Here is a 23,267-nt window from a genome sequence, read left to right on the forward strand (position 1 = left end):
CAGACTTGCCAGTGACATGGCCTGCAGGACTATTGGCATTCCTGGGGAAGGAGGAAATTGACACTGAGGGAGTTGGTGGGGTGGTTTGCGTGAGCTTGGTTACAAGAGGAAGGGATTTACTGGTCAGTGGACTGCTTCCGCTGTCACCCAAAGTTTTTGAACTTGTCACTGACTTATTATGAATGCGCTGCAGGTGACGTATAAGGGAGGATGTTCCGAGGTGGTTAACGTCCTTACCCCTACTTATTACAGCTTGACAAAGGGAACACACGGCTTGACACCTGTTGTCCGCATTTCTGGTGAAATACCTCCACACCGAAGAGCTGATTTTTTTGGTATTTTCACCTGGCATGTCAACGGCCATATTCCTCCCACGGACAACAGGTGTCTCCCCGGGTGCCTGACTTAAACAAACCACCTCACCATCAGAATCCTCCTGGTCAATTTCCTCCCCAGCGCCAGCAACACCCATATCCTCCTCATCCTGGTGTACTTCAACACTGACATCTTCAATCTGACTATCAGGAACTGGACTGCGGGTGCTCCTTCCAGCACTTGCAGGGGGCGTGCAAATGGTGGAAGGCGCATGCTCTTCATGTCCAGTGTTGGGAAGGTCAGGCATCGCAACCGACACAATTGGACTCTCCTTGTGGATTTGGGATTTCAAAGAACGCACAGTTCTTTGCGGTGCTTTTGCCAGCTTGAGTCTTTTCAGTTTTCTAGCGAGAGGCTGAGTGCTTCCATCCTCATGTGAAGCTGAACCACTAGCCATGAACATAGGCCAGGGCCTCAGCCGTTCCTTGCCACTCCGTGTGGTAAATGGCATATTGGCAAGTTTACGCTTCTCCTCCGACAATTTTATTTTAGGTTTTGGAGTCCTTTTTTTACTGATATTTGGTGTTTTGGTTTTGACATGCTCTGTACTATGCCATTGGGCATCGGCCTTGGCAGACGACGTTGCTGGCATTTCATCGTCTCGGCCATGACTAGTGGCAGCAGCTTCAGCACGAGGTGGAAGTGGATCTTGATCTTTCCCTAATTTTGGAACCTCAACATTTTTGTTCTCCATATTTTAATAGGCACAACTAAAAGGCACCTCAGGTAAACAATGGAGATGGATGGATTGGATACTAGTATACAATTATGGACGGGCTGCCGAGTGCCGACACAGAGGTAGCCACAGCCGTGAACTACCGCACTGTACTGTGTCTGCTGCTAATATATAGACTGGTTGATAAAGAGATAGTATACTCGTAACTAGTATGTATGTATAAAGAAAGAAAAAAAAACCACGGTTAGGTGGTATATACAATTATGGACGGGCTGCCGAGTGCCGACACAGAGGTAGCCACAGCCGTGAACTACCGCACTGTACTGTGTCTGCTGCTAATATATAGACTGGTTGATAAAGAGATAGTATACTCGTAACTAGTATGTATGTATAAAGAAAGAAAAAAAAACCACGGTTAGGTGGTATATACAATTATGGACGGGCTGCCGAGTGCCGACACAGAGGTAGCCACAGCCGTGAACTACCGCACTGTACTGTGTCTGCTGCTAATATATAGACTGGTTGATAAAGAGATAGTATACTCGTAACTAGTATGTATGTATAAAGAAAGAAAAAAAAACCACGGTTAGGTGGTATATACAATTATGGACGGGCTGCCGAGTGCCGACACAGAGGTAGCCACAGCCGTGAACTACCGCACTGTACTGTGTCTGCTGCTAATATATAGACTGGTTGATAAAGAGATAGTATACTCGTAACTAGTATGTATGTATAAAGAAAGAAAAAAAAACCACGGTTAGGTCACTGGTATATACAATTATGGACGGGCTGCCGAGTGCCGACACAGAGGTAGCCACAGCCGTGAACTACCGCACTGTACTGTGTCTGCTGCTAATATATAGACTGGTTGATAAAGAGATAGTATACTCGTAACTAGTATGTATGTATAAAGAAAGAAAAAAAAACCACGGTTAGGTGGTATATACAATTATGGACGGGCTGCCGAGTGCCGACACAGAGGTAGCCACAGCCGTGAACTACCGCACTGTACTGTGTCTGCTGCTAATATATAGACTGGTTGATAAAGAGATAGTATACTCGTAACTAGTATGTATGTATAAAGAAAGAAAAAAAAACCACGGTTAGGTGGTATATACAATTATGGACGGGCTGCCGAGTGCCGACACAGAGGTAGCCACAGCCGTGAACTACCGCACTGTACTGTGTCTGCTGCTAATATATAGACTGGTTGATAAAGAGATAGTATACTCGTAACTAGTATGTATGTATAAAGAAAGAAAAAAAAACCACGGTTAGGTGGTATATACAATTATGGACGGGCTGCCGAGTGCCGACACAGAGGTAGCCACAGCCGTGAACTACCGCACTGTACTGTGTCTGCTGCTAATATATAGACTGGTTGATAAAGAGATAGTATACTCGTAACTAGTATGTATGTATAAAGAAAGAAAAAAAAACCACGGTTAGGTGGTATATACAATTATGGACGGGCTGCCGAGTGCCGACACAGAGGTAGCCACAGCCGTGAACTACCGCACTGTACTGTGTCTGCTGCTAATATATAGACTGGTTGATAAAGAGATAGTATACTCGTAACTAGTATGTATGTATAAAGAAAGAAAAAAAAACCACGGTTAGGTCACTGGTATATACAATTATGGACGGGCTGCCGAGTGCCGACACAGAGGTAGCCACAGCCGTGAACTACCGCACTGTACTGTGTCTGCTGCTAATATAGACTGGTTGATAAAGAGATAGTATACTACTAATATTATATACTGGTGGTCAGGTCACTGGTCACTAGTCACACTGGCAGTGGCACTCCTGCAGCAAAAGTGTGCACTGTTTAATTTTAATATAATATTATGTACTCCTGGCTCCTGCTATAACCTATAACTGGCACTGCAGTAGTGCTCCCCAGTCTCCCCCACAATTATAAGCTGTGTGAGCTGAGCAGTCAGACAGATATATAATATATATAGATGATGCAGCACACTGGCCTGAGCCTGAGCAGTGCACACAGATATGGTATGTGACTGAGTCACTGTGTGCTGTGTATCGCTTTTTTCAGGCAGAGAACGGATTATAAATAAAAGTGGTGGTCACTGGTCACTATCAGCAAAACTCTGCACTGTACACTACTGAGTACTCCTAATGCTCCCCAAAATTAGTAAATCAAGTGTCTAAACGGAGAGGACGCCAGCCACGTCCTCTCCCTATCAATCTCAATGCACGTGTAAAAATGGCGGCGACGCGCGGCTCCTTATATAGAATCCGAGTCTCGCGATAGAATCCGAGCCTCGCGAGAATCCGACAGCGTCATGATGACGTTCGGGCGCGCTCGGGTTAACCGAGCAAGGCGGGAAGATCCGAGTCGCTCGGACCCGTGAAAAAAAACATGAAGTTCTGGCGGGTTCGGATTCAGAGAAACCGAACCCGCTCATCTCTAGTTTTATTACAGAAAGTTGTTTTTTACTGGTGAACCTTTGAAGCATCTTCTACTTGCTGATATTAATGAGTGCCTTTTGTATCTATCTATCTATCTATCTATCTATCTATCTATCTATCTATCTATCTATCTATCTATCATGGTTATTAAAATTCTTAGTCGCCGCCCACCGGGGAGTGTATTTTAGCTGTGCAAGGGTGCGATCGCATGTGCAGCCGAGTGGTACAAAAAGATCTTGTGCAGTTTCTGAGTAGCCCAGAACTTACTCAGCCGATGCAATCACTTCAGCCTGTCCGGTCCCGGAATTGACGTCAGACACCCGCCCTGCAAACGCTAGGGAGCGCCTGCGTTTTCCAACCACTCCCAGAAAACGGTCAGTAGCCGCCCACAAATGCCTTCTTCCTGTCAATCACCTTGCGATCGCCTGTGCGAATGGATTCTTCGCACAAACCCATCGCAGAGCAACAAACCGCTTTGTACCCGCGCGACGCACCTGCACATTGCGGTGTATACATATGCGCAGTTCTGACCTGATCGCAGCGGTGCAAAAAACGCTAGTGAGCGATCAGGTCTGTATAAGGCCCTCAGTCAGAACATGAACGTGGCCAGGTTTTTACACAGAAATTAGCCTGCCTTCTAATATCTGTAATACGTTACAGGTGGGGGAATACTTTTCCTCAACATATATTTAAGAGGAAAAACTGAATATCTGGAATTGCAACACACAGATTATACAGATATGTCCATTATATAGGAATTGTGCTGCAGGGTGGTCTTCAGTATGCCGACTGTTGGGATCCCGACGCACAGTACACCGGCGCCGGAATCCCGACAGTCGGCATACCGACACTTTTTCTCCCTCGTGGGGGTCCACGACCCCCTGGAGGGAGAATAAAATAGCGTAGCGTGCCACCGTGCCCGCCACGCTGTCGGTATGCCGGCGGTCAGGCTTCCGGCGCCGGTATGCTGGTCGCCGGGAGCCCGGCCGTCGGCATACCATACTACACCCATGCTGCATATACTGTTAATTACAAAGGTATCAATACTAGGGATGGTCATTGACCATTGATGGGCAGTAGTTTATAAATACATTCACCCCCCCCCCCCCATGCCTCCCCCCCTCGCACCCCACTGTGCCAATGTCACATTTGTCACTCTGCACCTTTCTCCTATTGGCATGAACACTGAGAGCTGTTGGGAATAACCTGTGTGCATTTGTTATTACTTGCAGAGTTATATCGCCACACACCCACGAATGACTCAATCTATAAACAGTCCAGTTACTTAACCAGTAGTGTTGGTTTATTGAAGTATAACAGGTACAGCCGTACTCACTGTTGTATACACACAGGTTATCATGAATCAAAGCTTCAGCGTAGTGGAGTTCTATACAGCCCACCAGCACGTGAGTATATGCTGCCTGAAGGTAGTGGTGCAGGATTCTGCAACAGCTTTATATCAGGTAATCTTCAGGTCTCTATGGAGCTGCGTGGGAGACCTGTGTCTCCATTATGTCACTTCTCAGTCTCACTCTCACACAGTACTAAATAAGGCTCTACAAGATAACTTCTGTCACATGGTGCAGCAGTCTAACAGATTGGAGGACAGACCTCCCTGAGTCCTAGTGTCCAGCATGTTTACACAGTAAAGCTGGGTATACACTTAATGATGTGTGCGCCTTGGCGAAGGGACAGCATCAGCCGTCCCGTACACACTGAGTCACATATCGCATCACTGCGGTTGCATTCCAATGCATGCCATTGTTTGCCGAGTCATCCTGACACAACGGGTGAGCGCAGTAATGGCTACACACTAGAGGATGTGCCAGATATGTTGCTCTGAGCCACCGGATTAGATGACATATTGTGTACCGAGCTTAAGCTTTCTAACAAGGTCTGCAGATATTAAGGCTTCTGCTACCTCAGACTCCTCAGGTTCAGATACGGAGCCGGGCCCTTGATATGTCCTGGAGGGTGCAGTTAATGTCTACCATGGCCAGTGCTTAAAGTGGTCCTAGAGAGGTGGTGGAACTCCCCTCCCCACCATACTTCCCCCGGACACACGCAATAAAGGTATTGCGCACGCCCCACAAAAATGGGCGTGGTCTCAAAAGAAAGAGGCGTGGTCACACAATAGTGTCTCCAATAAAAATTATGCCACACAGTAGCACAATATTATTCACATTACACCGCATAGTAGTGTCCCTTATTCATGTTATGAGTCTGTCACACATTAGTGTTCCTTATGCACAAAGCTCACAGTAGTAGAACCCCTAATACACATAATGCCCACAGTAGTAGCACCCTGTAATACACATAATGCCCACAGCAGTAGTGCCCCTTATACAATGCCCACAGTTGTAGTGCCCCTTAGGCAATGTCCACTGTACTGGTAGTGCCCACAGTGGTAGTGCCCCTTATATAGACCCCATAGTAGTGGTGCCCCTTATGCAATGCCCCCAGAAGTAGTGCCCCTTATGTACCCAGGAGTGAGGCCCCTTATAAAGTGCCCCCTTTACAATGCCTTCATTAGTAGTGCCCCCAGTAGTAATGCCCCCAGTCGTTTAGCCCTCTGTAGTTATGCCCCCCGTAGTTTAGCCCCCAGTGGTAATGCCCCTCCGGTTATGACCCCAGTAGTTTAACCCCCCTTTAGTTTAGCCCCCCAGTGGTAATGTCCCCAGTAGTTTAGCGCCTGTAGCTATGCCCCCAGTAGTTTAGCCTCCCTGTAGTTTGCCCCATGTAGTTTAGCCCCCCTGTACTTTAGCCCACAGTGTTAATGCCCCCTGTAGTTTAGCCCCTGTAGTTATAGCCCCTGCAATTATGCCCTCATGTAGTTCGCCCCATGTAGTTTAGGCCCCAGTAGTAATGCCCCCAGTAGTTTAGCCCCCATGTAGTTAGCCCCCTGTAGTTAAGACCCTCTGTAGTAATGCCCCCCAGTAGTAATGACCCCCTGTAGTTTGCCCCCAGTAGTTAGCCCCCTTGTAGTTTGCCCCAAGGAGTTAGCCCCTTGTAGTTTGCCCCCAGTAGTAACGTCCCCCAGTAGTAGTGTCCCCCAGCAGTAATGCCCCCCAGTAGCTAACCCCCATGTAGTTTGCCCCCATGTAGTTTGCCCCCTTGTAGTTTGTCCCCAATAGAAGTACCGCTCAAACATATACAGTCCTTCTGGAGTACGCTCCTCAGCACTATGGGAGAGACGTAATGACGTCGGCAGTGGCGGAACTAGCGAGCGGTGGGCCCAGATGCAACAAAATGCTTCACCCCCCCCCCTTCCATTCCCGTCCAAGTCCACCCCCCTACTAGGTTACAACAATCCAGCTACATCTGCATCCACAGTGCATGCATGGGAATAAATGTAAAAGAACTTGTACCTGTATTGCCACTGGGCGGATCTATGCGACCGCACCAAGAAAGTCATTACTATGAGTGACGCATGCGCAATTGGTGAAGGTCTCCAGATCCATCTGCACCTCAGATTTGGGTGCAAGTCGGGATCATTTTTGAGATTTTTGAAAATGTATTAAAAATAAAAAACTAAGAAATCACATGTACATAAGTATTCACAGTCTTTGCTCAATACTTTGTTGATGCACCTTTGGCAGCAATTACAGCCTCAAGTCTTTTTGAATATGATGCCACAAGCTTGGCACACCTATCTTTAGGTAGTTTCGCGCATTCCTCTTTGCAGCACCTCTCAAGCTCCATCAGGTTGGATGGGAAGCGTCGGTGCACAGCCATTTTCAGATCTCCCCAGAGATGTTCAATCGGATTCAAGTCTGGGCTCTGGCTGGGCCACTCAAGGACATTCACAGAGGTGTCCTGAAGCCACTCCTTTGAGATCTTGGCCATGTGCTTAGGGTCATTGTCCTGCTGAAAGATGAACCGTCGCCCCGGTCTGAGGTCAAGAGCTCTGCGGAGCAGGTTTTCATCCAGGATGTCTATGTCTCTCCCAGTTCCTGCCGCTGAAAAACATCCCCACAGCATGATGCTGCCACCACCATGCTTCACTGTAGGGAAGGTTTTGGTCTGGTGATGAGCAGTGCCTGGTTTCCTCCAAATATGACTCCTGGCATTGTCTCATCAGACCAGAGAATTTTGTTTCTCATGGTCTGACAGTCCTTCAGGTGCATTTTGGCAAACTCCAGGCGGGCTGCCATGTGCTTTTTACTAAGGAGTGGATTCCGTCTTGCCACTCTACCATACAGGCCTGATTGGTGGATTGCTGCAGAGATGGTTGTCCTTCTGGAAAGTTCACCTCTCTCCACAGAGGAATGCTGTAGCTCTGACAGAGTGACCACCTGGTTCTTGGTCCCCTCCCTGACTAGGGCCCTTCTCCCCCGATCGCTCAGTTTAGATCAGTGGTTCTCAACCTCGGTCCTCAAGTACCCCCAACAGTTCATATTTTCCAGGTCACCTAGCAATTGAACAGGTGTATTCATTACTTACTGACACATTATAAAAGACCCACAGGTGGAGTAAATTATTTCACTTGCAATCCTGTGAGGAGACCTGGAAAACATGAACTGTTGGGGTTACTTGAGGACCGAGGTTGAGAACCACTGGTTTAGATGGCCAGCCGGCTCCAGGAAGAGTCCTGGTGGTTCCGAACTTCTTCCATTTACAGATGATGGAGGCCACTGTGCTCATTGGGACCTTCAAAGCAGCAGATATTTTTCTGTACCCTTCCCCAGATTTGTGCGTCGAGACAATCCTCTCTCGGAGGTCTACAGACAATTCCTTTGACTTCATGCTTGGTTTGTGCTCAGACATGCACTGTCAAGTGTGGGACCTTATACAGACTGGTGTGTGCCTTTCCAAATCATGTCCAATCAACTAAATTTACCACAGGTGGTCTCCAGTTAAGCTGTAGGAATATCTCAAGGATGATCAGTGGAAACAGGATGCACCTGAGCTCAATTTTGAACTACATGGCAAAGGCTGTGAATACTTATGTACATGTGATTTCTTACATTTTTTTTTATTTTTAAAAAATTTGCAAAAATCTAAAAAAAAATAATAATTTCATGTTGTCATTATAAGGTATGGTGTGTAGAATTTTGAAGGAAAATATTAATTTATTCCATTTTGTAACATAACAAAATGTGGAAAAAGTAAAGCGCTGTGAATACTTTCCAGATGCACTGTATTTGCCTGCACATTCAGTATGCGTCTGTGCTGAAAACGTTAGCTTAAGCTTTTCTTTATTAGCTATTTATTGCCACACCAAAGCAACAATCAAAATCAGAGAAATGACTCCTAATCATATATCAATTAACTTAGACTAAAATAATTGTCTATTTTTGGCAAGAGAAAAAAAATGTTCAGAAAAGTTTCAAACTTTTTTTTTTCTCAGCCTTTTGTGAAACACCCTCAGGGTTTAGTCCTTGCCCTCTTCTTTCCCTCTTACTTTTTCCAATTAGTGTCTTGGTAATTAGCCTAAACATAAAAACAAGCAAACGCAAACATGAAAGAGGTAGCAGGATTCAGCCATGCTGTAACTCCACAGGGAATTCCCAAAGTCTCTCCTCTCCTCTGTGGCAGAGAAGACACAATATATCGCTTTCATTTTCCAGGGAACTCAGGCTTTAACGTAAACTAAAGAATTAATCATTAGATTTCACTGGTATGGGAGCGAATTGGGGGGTGATTCAGATCTAATCGCTGCTGTGCGTTTTCTCAGGTACTAACTGCGCATGCATATGCACCGCAATGCGCACGTGAGTCGGACAGCAACAAAGGGCATCGCCGGTCAGCGTCGGGATGGTGCGAAAAATCCGATCTCACGGGCGCTCTCAAGGTGATTGACACGTGGAGGCCGTTTGTGGGTGGTAACTGACTGTTTATTGGGAGTGTCCGGAAAAACGCATGCGTGCCCAAGCGTTTTCTGGGAGGGTGTGTGACGTCAGCTCCGGTCCCGATCAGCCTGTTCTCATCGCATTGTAGGAGTAAGTCCTGGGCTGCACAGAGACTGCACACAGTGGATTTTTGCAGCTCGGCGTACACATGGGATCGCACATTTGCGTGAGGCGAATTTACACTCCCCCTGGAGACGGCGACTATCTGAACGTAGGTCATCAAAATTAGCAGCCCAGCAATCAGGTCTGAATCACCCCCATGATTCATTCTACAGTCTACAGACAATGCAGAATTATTACTGAATACATAAATATACCCTTAGCAGAAATTGAAATCTGTTTATACATTAAATGATTGTCAACATAAATAAATACATGAATAATTAATACAGTGCTAACGTGAGAACTGGGCAAAATAATGTTCTAATCTGAGTTTGTTACCTGGTCGCTAATAGGAGTTACTGTACAACCAAACTACTGCGCAGTGACCCAGTGTAACAGTGATCACTATATAAGTGCAGTTGAGTTTAACTTTTAAAGTCATCCGGAAATTTGGTGGAAATTGGTTCATTGTTAAATCCAGGGGCGGAACCAGAACTTTGTGGGCTCCATAGCAACATTTTGAAGGGACTCCTCCCCTAATGCTTCTAGAGACACCTCTCCACAGAAGTTGTTAATTGTTTGCCCCATAATAGTGCCCTAGTTCATTTTATGAACCATAGTAGAGCCCTAGTTCTCATTATGGGCCAGATGTATTAAGCCTGAAAAGTGATAAATATCACAGTGATAAAGTACCAGCCAATCGGCTCCTAACTGTCATTTTTCAAACACAGGGCGGGATGTATTAACATACATCGCCGCCCCTCGTCGGTTACCGCAGCGATGTTGATCGCATATGTACTAACATATGCGATCAACATCGCGATGCGGTGACGGAGGCCCCCCGCGATACCTGTTAGGTGGTCTGCGGGGGGTCTCCGTCACCTCCCCGGGGTCCCAACACTGGCTAGATGCCGGGAAGCAGCAGCAGGCTGCCCCCGGCGCCTCCTCCTCCCCCCTGCAGCCGGAAGGACGTCCGGCTGCGTTGCTAGGGGGAGGAGGACACTACCTTCCGGGTCCAGGGCAGCCTGGAGGAAGGTAAGCCAGGGGGAAGGGGGGTCGGCATCTGCGGCGGGGGTCGACGGTGTCGGCGGGTTGCGGCGGTCGGCGAAAAGAAGCCCATAGGCTTCTATAGGGTTTCGCCATCCAGAGATGGCGAAACCCTGGACGCCGAAAACGCTGCGGTAGGGTCTTAGTAAATATGAAAATGCGGTAAAACCCCCGTTTTCGGGGGTTTTACCGCATTTTTGCTTTAGTACATCCCGCCCACAGCCTGTAATATGGCAGTTAGGAGCTGACTGGCTGGTACTTTATCACTGTGATATTTATCACTTTTCAGGCTTAGTACATCTCCCCCTATGTAACACTGTAGTTCAGCCAGTATACACTATGCCATACAGTACCCTAATTCACTTTATGACAACAGTGTCCCCAGTCCATATTATGCCACATGACAGTGCCCCATCATATTACATAACCTAGTTATAATGCCATCCAGTTAATTTTATACCACATTACAATGTGCACTCCCTGCACCTATGGTAGCTACGCCCCTGGTTAAAACTACGATTTCCACAAGGTGGAGTGGAGGAGGCACTTTATGCAACGTGTGCTGCAGCAGCCCGGTTCAGTACCACCTTCTATGTACTCCTCCCTCCCAACACAATGTGATATTGGATGCTGTAATGGTCAGCATTACTGCCTCACAGCACTGAGGTCATGGGTTCGATTCCCAGCATGGCCCTAACTGTGTGGAGTTTGTATATTCTCCCCCCGTACTTGCGTGGGTTTCCTCCGGGTACTCTGGTTTCCTCCCACAATCCAAAAATATACTGGTAGGTTAATTGGCTCCCAACAAAATTAACCCTAGTGAATGTGTGTGGTGTACACCTGGTAGGGAATATAGAGTGTAAGCTCCACTGGGGCAGGGGGTGGTATTCATGTGACCGCCGGTCAGCTGACCGACAGTCACATGACCTCCTCCACGAGCCCGACGGCTCACTATCCCGATGGTCGGCATGCCGACCAACAGGGACTATTTCCACTCGTGGGTGTCCACGACACCCATAGAGTGGGAATAGAACCCGTGGCGACCGCAGGTCGCCACCGAGCCCGCAGCGTGGCGAGCGCAGCGAGCCCGCAAGGGGCTTGCTGCACTCGCCCCTCCCCGCCGGGATCCCGGCGTCGGTATGCTGCCGGGATCCCGGCGTCGATAAGCTGACCGGCGGTCAGGAGACCGCCGGTCACCAGTACTACACCCTGGGGCAGGGACTGATGTGAATGGCCAAATATTCTCTGTAAAACGCTGCGGAATATATATGCGCTATATAAATGACTGGTAATAATAAGATTTTACTTACCGATAAATCTATTTCTCGGAGTCCGTAGTGGATGCTGGGGTTCCTGAAAGGACCATGGGGAATAGCGGCTCCGCAGGAGACAGGGCACAAAAAGTAAAGCTTTTTCAGATCAGGTGGTGTGCACTGGCTCCTCCCCCTATGACCCTCCTCCAGACTCCAGTTAGGTACTGTGCCCGGACGAGCGTACACAATAAGGGAGGATTTTGAATCCCGGGTAAGACTCATACCAGCCACACCAATCACACCGTACAACCTGTGATCTAAACCCAGTTAACAGTATGATAACAGCGGAGCCTCTGAAAGATGGCTTCCTTCAACAATAACCCGAATTAGTTAACAATAACTATGTACAATTTATGCAGATAATCCGCACTTGGGATGGGCGCCCAGCATCCACTACGGACTCCGAGAAATAGATTTATCGGTAAGTAAAATCTTATTTTCTCTATCGTCCTAGTGGATGCTGGGGTTCCTGAAAGGACCATGGGGATTATACCAAAGCTCCCAAACGGGCGGGAGAGTGCGGATGACTCTGCAGCACCGAATGAGAGAACTCCAGGTCCTCCTTAGCCAGAGTATCAAATTTGTAAAATTTTACAAACGTGTTCTCCCCTGACCACGTAGCTGCTCGGCAAAGTTGTAATGCCGAGACCCCTCGGGCAGCCGCCCAAGATGAGCCCACCTTCCTTGTGGAGTGGGCCTTTACAGATTTAGGCTGTGGCAGGCCTGCCACAGAATGTGCAAGTTGGATTGTGCTACAGATCCAACGAGCAATCGTCTGCTTAGACGCAGGAGCACCCATCTTGTTGGGTGCATACAATATAAACAACGAGTCAGATTTTCTGACTCCAGCTGTCCTTGCAATATATATTTTTAATGCTCTGACAACGTCCAGTAACTTGGAGTCCTCCAAGTCACTTGTAGCCGCAGGCACTACAATAGGCTGGTTCAGATGAAATGCTGACACCACCTTAGGGAGAAAATGCGGACGAGTCCGCAGTTCTGCCCTGTCCGAATGGAAAATCAGATATGGGCTTTTGTAAGATAAAGCTGCCAATTCTGATACTCTCCTGGCAGAAGCCAGGGCTAGAAGCATGGTCACTTTCCAAGTGAGATATTTCAAATCCACCTTATTTAGTGGTTCAAACCAATGAGATTTTAGAAAGTCCAAAACCACATTGAGATCCCACGGTGCCACTGGAGGCACCACAGGAGGCTGTATATGCAGCACTCCCTTAACAAAGGTCTGGACTTCAGGGGCTGAAGCCAATTCTTTTTGAAAGAAAATCGACAGGGCCGAAATTTGAACCTTAATAGATCCCAATTTGAGACCCATAGACAATCCTGATTGCAGGAAATGTAGGAATCGACCCAGTTGAAATTCCTCCGTCGGAGCACTCCGATCTTCGCACCACGCAACATATTTTCGCCAAATTCGGTGATAATGTTGCACGGTTACTTCCTTCCTTGCTTTAATCAAAGTAGGAATGACTTCTTCCGGCATGCCTTTTTCCTTTAGGATCCGGCGTTCAACCGCCATGCCGTCAAACGCAGCCGCGGTAAGTCTTGAAACAGACAGGGACCCTGCTGAAGCAAGTCCCTCCTTAGAGGTAGAGGCCACGGATCTTCCGTGATCATCTCTTGAAGTTCCGGGTACCAAGTCCTTCTTGGCCAATCCGGAACCACTAGTATCGTTCTTACGCCTCTTTGCCGTATAATTCTCAATACTTTTGGTATGAGAGGCAGAGGAGGAAACACATACACCGACTGGTACACCCAAGGCGTTACCAGCGCGTCCACAGCTATTGCCTGCGGATCTCTTGACCTGGCGCAATACCTGTCCAGTTTTTTGTTGAGGCGAGACGCCATCATGTCCACCATTGGTCTTTCCCAACGGGTTACCAGCATGTGGAAGACTTCTGGATGAAGTCCCCACTCTCCCGGGTGAAGATCGTGTCTGCTGAGGAAGTCTGCTTCCCAGTTGTCCACTCCCGGGATGAACACTGCTGACAGTGCTATCACATGATTCTCTGCCCAGCGAAGAATCCTTGCAGCTTCTGCCATTGCACTCCTGCTTCTTGTGCCGCCCTGTCTGTTCACATGGGCGACTGCCGTGATGTTGTCCGACTGGATCAACACCGGTTTTCCCTGAAGCAGAGGTTCTGCCTGGCTTAGAGCATTGTATATTGCTCTTAGTTCCAGAATGTTTATGTGAAGAGACGTTTCCAGGCTCGTCCATACTCCCTGGAAGTTTCTTCCTTGTGTGACTGCTCCCCAGCCTCTCAGGCTGGCGTCCGTGGTCACCAGGATCCAATCCTGTATGCCGAATCTGCGGCCCTCCAATAGATGAGGACTCTGCAACCACCACAGAAGAGACACCCTTGTCCTTGGAGACAGGGTTATCCGTAGGTGCATCTGAAGATGCGACCCTGACCATTTGTCCAACAGATCCCTTTGGAAAATTCTTGCGTGGAATCTGCCGAATGGAATTGCTTCGTAAGAAGCCACCATTTTTCCCAGGACTCTTGTGCATTGATGTACAGACACCTTTCCTGGTTTTAGGAGGTTCCTGACAAGGTCGGATAACTCCTTGGCTCTTTCCTCCGGGAGAAAAACCTTTTTCTGAACCGTGTCCAGAATCATCCCTAGGAACAGCAGACGAGTTGTCGGCATTAACTGGGATTTTGGAATATTCAGAATCCACCCGTGCTGTTTTAGCACTTCTTGAGACAGTGCTAATCCCATCTCTAGCTGTTCTCTGGACCTCGCCCTTATTAGGAGATCGTCCAAGTATGGGATAATTAATATGCCTTTTCTTCGAAGAAGAATCATCATCTCGGCCATTACCTTTGTAAAGATCCGAGGTGCCGTGGACAATCCGAACGGCAGCGTCTGAAACTGATAGTGACAGTTTTGTACAACGAACCTGAGGTACCCCTGGTGTGAGGGGTAAATTGGAATGTGGAGATACGCATCCTTGATGTCCAAGGATACCATAAAGTCCCCCTCTTCCAGGTTCGCTATCACTGCTCTGAGTGACTCCATCTTGAACTTGAACTTCTTTATGTACAGGTTCAAGGACTTCAGATTTAGAATAGGCCTTACCGAGCCATCCGGCTTCGGTACCACAAAAAGAGTGGAATAATACCCCTTCCCTTGTTGTAGAAGAGGTACCTTGACTATCACCTGCTGAGAGTACAGCTTGTGAATGGCTTCCAAAACCGTCTCCCTTTCGGAGGGGGACGTTGGTAAAGCAGACTTCAGGAAACGGCGAGGTGGATCTGTCTCTAATTCCAACCTGTACCCTTGAGATATTATCTGCAGGATCCAGGGATCTACCTGCGAGTGAGCCCACTGCGCGCTGTAATTTTTGAGACGACCGCCCACCGTCCCCGAGTCCGCTTGAGAAGCCCCAGCGTCATGCTGAGGCTTTTGTAGAAGCCGGGGAGGGCTTCTGTTCCTGGGAAGGAGCTGCGTGTTGCTGTCTCTTCCCTCGACCTCTGCCTCGTGGCAGATATGAATAGCCCTTTGCTCTCTTATTTTTAAAGGAACGAAAGGGCTGCGGTTGAAAAGTCGGTGCCTTTTTCTGCTGGGGAGTGACTTGAGGTAGAAAGGTGGATTTCCCGGCTGTAGCCGTGGCCACCAAATCTGATAGACCGACTCCAAATAACTCCTCCCCTTTATACGGCAAAACTTCCATATGCCGTTTTGAATCCGCATCGCCTGTCCACTGTCGCGTCCATAAAGCTCTTCTGGCCGAAATGGACATAGCACTTACCCGTGATGCCAGTGTGCAGATATCCCTCTGTGCATCACGCATATAAAGAAATGCATCCTTTATTTGTTCTAACGACAGTAAAATATTGTCCCTGTCCAGGGTATCAATATTTTCAATCAGGGACTCTGACCAAACTACCCCAGCACTGCCCATCCAGGCAGTCGCTACAGCTGGTCGTAGTATAACACCTGCATGTGTGTATATACTTTTTTGGATATTTTCCATCCGCCTATCTGATGGATCTTTAAGTGCGGCCGTCTCAGGAGAGGGTAACGCCACTTGTTTAGATAAGCGTGTTAGCGCCTTGTCCACCCTAGGAGGTGTTTCCCAGCGCTCCCTAACCTCTGGCGGGAAAGGGTATAATGCCAATAATTTCTTTGAAATTATCAGCTTTTTATCAAGGGCAACCCACGCTTCATTACACACGTCATTTAATTCTTCTGATTCAGGAAAAACTATAGGTAGTTTTTTCATACCCCACATAATACCCTGTTTAGTGGTACCTGTAGTATCAGCTAAATGTAACGCCTCCTTCATTGCCAAAATCATATAACGTGTGGCCCTACTGGAAAATACGGTTGAATCGTCACCGTCACCACTGGAGTCAGTGCCTGCGTCTGGGTCTGTGTCGACCGACTGAGGCAAAGGGCGTTTCACAGCCCCTGACGGTGTTTGAGTCGCCTGGACAGGCACTAATTGATTGTCCGGCCGCCTCATGTCGTCAAACGACTGCTTTAGCGTGTTGACACTATCCCGTAGTTCCATAAATAAAGGCATCCATTCTGGTGTCGACTCCCTAGGGGGTGACATCCTCATATTTGGCAATTGCTCCGCCTCCACACCAATATCGTCCTCATACATGTCGACACACACGTACCGACACACAGCAGACACACAGGGAATGCTCCTAACGAAGACAGGACCCACTAGCCCTTTGGGGAGACAGAGGGAGAGTTTGCCAGCACACACCAAAAGCGCTATATATATATATCAGGGATAGCCTTATAATAAGTGCTCCCTTATAGCTGCTTTGTTATATCAAAAAATCGCCATAAATTTGCCCCCCCCTCTCTGTTTTACCCTGTTTCTGTAGTGCAGTGCAGGGGAGAGACTTGGGAGCCGTCCTGACCAGCGGAGCTGTGAGAGGAAATGGCGCCGTGTGCTGAGGAGATAGGCCCCGCCCCTTTTCTGGCGGGCTCGTCTCCCGCTATTTAGAAAAATCAGGCAGGGGTTAAATATCTCCATATAGCCTCTAGGGGCTATATGTGAGGTATTTTTAGCCTTTATAGGTATTCATTTGCCTCCCAGGGCGCCCCCCTCCCAGCGCCCTGCACCCTCAGTGACTGCCGTGTGAAGTGTGCTGAGAGGAAAATGGCGCACAGCTGCAGTGCTGTGCGCTACCTTTAGAAGACTGCAGGAGTCTTCAGCCGCCGATTCTGGACCTCTTCTGACTTCAGCATCTGCAAGGGGGCCGGCGGCGCGGCTCCGGTGACATCCAGGCTGTACCTGTGATCGTCCCTCTGGAGCTTGATGTCCAGTAGCCAAGAAGCCAATCCATCCTGCACGCAGGTGAGTTGACTCCTTCTCCCCTCAGTCCCTCGCTGCAGTGATCCTGTTGCCAGCAGGAATCACTGTAAAATAAAAAACCTAGCTAAACTTTGTCTAAGCAGCTCTTTAGGAGAGCCACCTAGATTGCACCCTTCTCGGCCGGGCACAAAAATCTAACTGGAGTCTGGAGGAGGGTCATAGGGGGAGGAGCCAGTGCACACCACCTGATCTGAAAAAGCTTTACTTTTTGTGCCCTGTCTCCTGCGGAGCCGCTATTCCCCATGGTCCTTTCAGGAACCCCAGCATCCACTAGGACGATAGAGAAAAATAAATAATAATAATCTCCACCCAAAACCTGGGAGAGCCATGAACAACCTCTGTTTGTTGTTACAAGCGGGCTCAGTGGGAAGAGGAGAGTGGGTTGGGGTGTGGTAGGGCGAGGGATGGTTAGATACTGTGGGGACCACAACAGATTCAGGTAATTCTTTGTACCCTACCAAATATTTTTTGTTTTTTTCCTTTTTGGGTGAAGTTCTACTTTAACTGCACATATATATATATATATATATATATATATATATATATATATAGATATATATATATATATATATATATTAACATACTGTAGTATTCGCTTGATTGCAACATTTTAAATTAAAAGGCTATTTTTACACTTTTTTGTGTCTTGCTTAGAGTATTTCATTTGATACACAGAATGGTAGTTGCTCAAATCATCTTTTTGGTCCATCACAGGTGCATGTAAGGGAGCTACAGTATTAATCTAGAATAGAAAAAACTAATTCCCCCAGCACATTGTGGTTAATTTCAGCACAAGACTGTCATTAATTTAAATGGCTTATGGCTGTATTAATGTAGACTTATTCAAATAACGGTTTAACATGAGCATGTCTTTATATCATATATGACAGTGCAATTACAACTCATTACAAAACAATTATATCATCAGTCCTTGTAGACGCAGCTAGTCGGGATCATACAATCAGACGCGAGGAGACTCATTTTGCTACCTACTAAGGGGCTGTACGCTTATCAAAATAAATCCTTGATTTAGTTAATTCTTTTCAGCTGTATCTGATAATATGCTTTATCTTTTTAATAATTACTTTCTGTTTCTTAAATTCACAGACCTGATGGTAAATTAAGCCAAGGGGGGAAAAAAAACTATATTCATGAGCCAAAAATGTGGTGTGTATTTACTACAAGTTTCGTCTAATTGCTGCAGTCGAACATTGGACATTGCGTCTGCTATGGATTTGCATTTATCTAAGAATTGCTGTTTTACGGAGTTATAGCGATGTGAGACAAACCTGCTGTGCCCACCTGACAGGTATGTTCTTGTCTATTTAGTAGGTAGCCCCAACCACCACCAGTTTAATCTCTTGTGTATGTTGCTGTAATCAATTTAACTAAGAGAAACATAAAAAATAAATACAAAATGCAGAATATTTTTAACTGCATTTAGGGAGAAGCCGAGAGGAGAGCCAGACGGGTACTACCAGAGCCGGCCTTAGGCATAGGCAAACTAGGCAATTGCCTAGGGCATCTGGTAAGCCTAGGGGCACAAGCAGCTTCTGCTGAATAAAATGATATGCAGCATGCCTATATTCTGTGTGCAGCATTTCATATGCAGATGCAGCCACAGTCGCACACATGTAGGCATGCTGCATATCATTTTAATCAGCAGAAGCTGCTTGTGCATCCTAGCCACATAGCAATGCAAATAAGATGCATTTTCATAAAAAATAGGCACCCGAGGTTAGCAGAGCTGCCAGTTGACTCACGCCAGGAACTATACAGTATGTGTCATTATTTGTATAAGGGCATTAATAATGTGTAACATATGTGTATGGGGCACTATGTGTGTCATTATGTGTATAAGGGCACTAATAATGTGCGGCATATGTGTAAGGGACATTATGTGTGTCATTATGTGTATAAGGGCATTAACAATGTGTGGCATATGTGTAAGGGAAATTATGTGTATAAGGGCATTAACAAGGGTTGGCATAATGTGTAAGGCACACTGTGTTTATAAGGACATTAATAATGTGTGTCATATGTGTAAGGGACATTAGTGTGTGGTATTATGTGTATAAATACATTACCAATGTGTGGCATTATGTGTATAAGGTGCTCTACTGTGTGGCGTAACGTATAGAAAGGGCACTACTGTGTGGTCTAATGTGAATAAAGAGCAATATGGTGTGGTGTAATGTGAATAAGGAGCAATATGGTGTGGTGTAATGAGAATAAAGAGCAATATGGTGTGGTGTAATGTGAATAAGGAGCAATTCAGTATGATGTTATGTGCATGAGGGGCACTACTGTGAGAAGTAATGTATATAAGGAAAATTGGCACTACTGTGTGATGTAATGTGAATAAGGGACATTATCGCATGATAAATTGTGAATAAAGTTGCACTACTGTGAGGTATAATTTGAATTGGGGGTACTATTGTGTGGCCATGCCCCTTGCCAACAAAAACACATATCTTTTTGGGCTGTGCGCCGAATGTGCACACTGTTCTTATTTAAATTACAGGGGGTAGGAAAACAAAAAAAGGACTGCTATGGGTGGGGGGTGATGGTGCTGGGAAAGAGGTGCAGGGTCAGAGGCGGAACTAGCGGTGGTGCTAGGGGGCACCAGCCAAAATCTTGCCTAGGGCATCATATTGGTTAGGGCCGGCTCTGGGTACTACTACTAAATAGTAGTAGCGGATCTTGCCACGGGCAAGCAGGACTTTTGCCCGGGGCGCCGTTGCCCCGAGGGCGGCGCCGCCGTGGCAAGATCCGCTACTGGTGCCGGTGCCATGCGTGATGACATCATCACGCACCGCACGGCATTGTGGGAGCGGCCATAGACGCTAGAGGTCATAATTCACCTCTAGTGTCTATGCGGTGCTATGGGAGAGACGTCATGACATCTCTCCCATAGATCCGAGGATCGGCGCCCGCGGCCGGAGACGGAGAGCAGCAGTGGACATGTAGCAGGAGCGGGGATGGTGAGTATTTATTTATTTATGTAAGCGACACAGCTACAGGGGGCACAGCTACACAGGGGGCACAGTACTGGGGGCATAACTACTGGGGGCACAGCTACAGGGGGCACAGTATTAGGGGCACAGCTACAGGGGGTACAGTACTGGGGGCACAACTACTGAGGGCACAGCTACAGGGGGCACAACTACTGAGGGCACAGCTACAGGGGGCACAGTACTGAGGGCACAACTACTGAGGGCACAGCTACAGGGGGCACAGTACTGGGGCACAACTACTGAGGGCACAGTACTGGGGGCACAACTACTGAGGGCACAGCTACAGGGGGCACAGTACTGGGGCACAACTACTGAGGGCACAGCTACAGGGGGCATAACTGACCACGCCCCTTCCCCATGAAGCCACGCCCCTATTTTGTGCCCTAACTCTGTTTTGCCTGCCGGGGGAGGGGGGGCGCCAGGTGCCAAAGGAAACTTTCGCCCTGGGCGCCACAAGGTCTAGAACCGGTCCTGCTAAGTAGGAATGGCAATCGCCCAAGGATGGTTAGCAACAATCAATCGTTTCATCCAGATATCACTTTCAGTACTGTGCATGCCACGACCCCAGTCTCTATTTATTTGCACATGGACAGACCTAGACATTGAAGGTTTAACCACTGGTCTTCTCGTCACCCCCAATGATTAAAAAACATCAACCATTATTATTATTATACTTGTGGCGTGGTATCCTATTAACTGCAGTCATTGACCTCTGGTAATTGGTGTCGCCGGAGGCTATCCAATTAGCCCTGATAAACCGGCGTGAGGCACAATGTATCATGGATTTTGTTTCACCTGCCACTAAATCCCCGAAAGCAGCCCTGTTTTCATGCGAAATTGGATAGCCTGTAAAAAGACATCGGTGAAACATCGGGAAAAAGTGTGAAAATTTTTTTCACACTCGATGTTTTACCGTAGTTAATAGGATACCGCCCTATTTATAAGGTGCCACAAGAGTTCCACAGCGTTAATAAAGTACCATTGATGGATAATACCATCGATGGACAAACCTTGGCTCCGGATTGCTGGCAAGGGATATTCAACATCGGGACCTGTAGGCAGGGGCATATTGGGATGGAAAACCAGCCCGGTAAAATTTATGGAAGCAACCCTAATGGGGGCGGGGTCTGTTGTGGGGGTGGAGTCTGTTTAGAGGGCGGGATTTCTCCTCATAGGGTCTAATTATGAGTTGGATGCAGTTGCGGCCTTCCTTGTATCTTTTGCTGCAGTTGCGTCTGACTCTGTATGAACACCATCACAGTGCATGCATGCGCGGTGCAACTCAGAAGCAAGCGCAGGTGAAAAACATCGCACAAGAAAAAAAAAAAATATTGGCCCCCACAGGAAAAAAAAACATACACATTGGCCCGCAACCCCCCTAGTAAAGCCCCATACACACTAGACGAGAAAGTAAAAGATCTCGCTCAGATGGGTCGATCTGAGTGAGATCTTTTCCAATCTAGTCCACTGTGTACACTCAATGTCGTTTACGATGCGCGGGAGTTAACGACACCCTCCCTCGTCTGAAAATGTACAGACGAGGGAGGTCCTCGTTAATGACAGGCATGCTGCAGACGCAGCATGGCCGTCGTCCCAAACCCCCACCCCCACCGCTCCACCTACCGTTGCTCCCTTCCCCGCTGGCATTGGCAAGTGTGTATGCACTTGCCGATGCCGGCACCCCGCCGGCTCCCCGCCGCCACCAATATCGACGTCGGCGGGGACTCGTTTAGTGTGTATGGGGCTTAACGCATCTGCACACATCCAAATCCTGTACATTTTGTTTATAATGAAACTAGAGCTATTTAAATGAAAACATAACATTTAATGGGGAGATGATTTATGAGCAACTTAAGAGTTTCTGAGCCATGAAATTGTTTCAAATACACTCCTAAAAAATCCAGCAAATGCCTGCCTGGATGCAGCCTTCGAATGCCAAATTGCAAATGGGCCCGTCTGCCTGGCAGTATGTATAGGAAATAACTGCAGCAGAGACACAGCAGGATGAGACAGTGGGGGTCATTCTGAGTTGTTCGCTATCTGCTTTCGGTCGCAGCGCGGCGATTAGGTGAAAAAGCGGCATTTCTGCGCATGCGTATGGTGCGCAGTGCGCATGCACGACGTACTTTCACACAAAACTATGCAGCATCACACAAGGTCTAGCTACGCTTTTCAGTCGCTCTGCTGATCGGTGAGTGATTGACAGGAAGTGGGTGTTTCTGGGTGGTAACTGACCGTTTTCCGGGAGACTGCTAAAAAATACAGGCGTGTCAGGTAAAAACGCAGGCGTGCCTGGGGAAACGGGGGAGTGGCTGGCCGAACGCAGGGCGTATTTGTGACTTCAAAACAGGAACTAAACAGACTGAAGTGATCGCAAGGTAGGAGTAGGTCTGCAGCTACTCAGAAACTGCATGAAAAAATTTCAGCACTGTTCTGCTAACCTTTCGTTCACACTTCTGCTAAGCTAAGATACACTCCCAGAGGGCGGCGGCCTAGCGTGTGCACGGCTGCTAAAAGCAGCAAGCGAGCGAACAACTCGGAATGAGGGCCAGTGGAGCTATTCAGTCCTGAATAGTAATTTGTATTTACTTCTAATGCACAGATGGCATACAGATAAATGTTCCGGTCTTTGGTGTTGAGTGAGATCCTTGGAAATGAGAAATTCTGTAAGCGCATTTAAAAAAAAGTACAAAGTTGGACATTTATGACATCTAGATTGTAGAGATGGGTTTGTCTGGGATTTCAGCAAGCCTACATCAACAGAAGATCTGTGGTTAGTTCTCCAAGATGTTTGGAGCAACCTCCCTGCCGAGTTCCTTCAAAAATTATGTGCAAGTGTACCTAGAAGAATTGATGCTGGTTTAAAGGCAAAGGGTGGTCACACCAAATATTGATATGATTTAGATGTCTCTTCTGTTTATTCACTTTGCATTTTGTCAATTGAAAAATAAACTATTAACACTTCTATTTGTGAAAGCGTTCTTACTGTGCAGCTTTTTTTCCCACACCTGCCTAAAACTTTTGCACATTACTGTGTATTATACTATATGTATATATATATATATATATATATATATATTTAAAATTGTATAT

General features: G+C 47.3%; 1 pseudogene; it reads right to left on the bottom strand.

Moving 5' to 3' along the window:
- LOC135028823 (diphosphomevalonate decarboxylase-like) overlaps positions 1-7,216 on the bottom strand; it is a 47,763-nt pseudogene extending 40,547 nt beyond the window's left edge.
- Positions 7,217-23,267: the final 16,051 nt, after the last annotated feature.

The sequence above is a fragment of the Pseudophryne corroboree genome, chromosome 2, assembly GCF_028390025.1.
Source record: "Pseudophryne corroboree isolate aPseCor3 chromosome 2, aPseCor3.hap2, whole genome shotgun sequence".
In the NCBI taxonomy this organism is placed as follows: Eukaryota; Metazoa; Chordata; class Amphibia; order Anura; family Myobatrachidae; genus Pseudophryne; species Pseudophryne corroboree.